Source organism: Eimeria mitis, genomic scaffold (assembly GCF_000499745.2).
Source record: "Eimeria mitis Houghton genomic scaffold, Emh_scaff3334, whole genome shotgun sequence".
In the NCBI taxonomy this organism is placed as follows: Eukaryota; Apicomplexa; class Conoidasida; order Eucoccidiorida; family Eimeriidae; genus Eimeria; species Eimeria mitis.
The window spans coordinates 4896-5097 of NW_013571674.1; the positions used below are offsets into that span (position 1 = coordinate 4896).

At 57.9% G+C, this 202-nt stretch overlaps 1 protein-coding gene across 1 annotated transcript in view; it reads right to left on the minus strand.

Moving 5' to 3' along the window:
- Nucleotides 1-202, minus strand: part of EMH_0064970 (uncharacterized protein) — a gene marked incomplete at both ends in the record, with an annotated part of 2023 nt that overhangs the window by 319 nt on the left and 1502 nt on the right. The gene's annotated exons all lie outside the window — the stretch shown is intronic.

Consider the following 202-nt stretch of genomic DNA (forward strand, 5'->3'; position numbering starts at 1 on the left):
ACCTCATAGGATGTGGCTGCGAGAAGAGCTTGATAGGGGTTTGACCGAACTCCTGCAGCTGCACGTCACGCACAAGCGGCGGCAGCTGCTGCAGCAGCAAACGAAGCCCGGGGGAGAAGCAGTCAGCCTGCGTGCCTGTAGGGCAGCAGCTGCCTGTTGCTGCTGCAGCAACAGCATCTACATATGTTAGAGGGTGAAATAC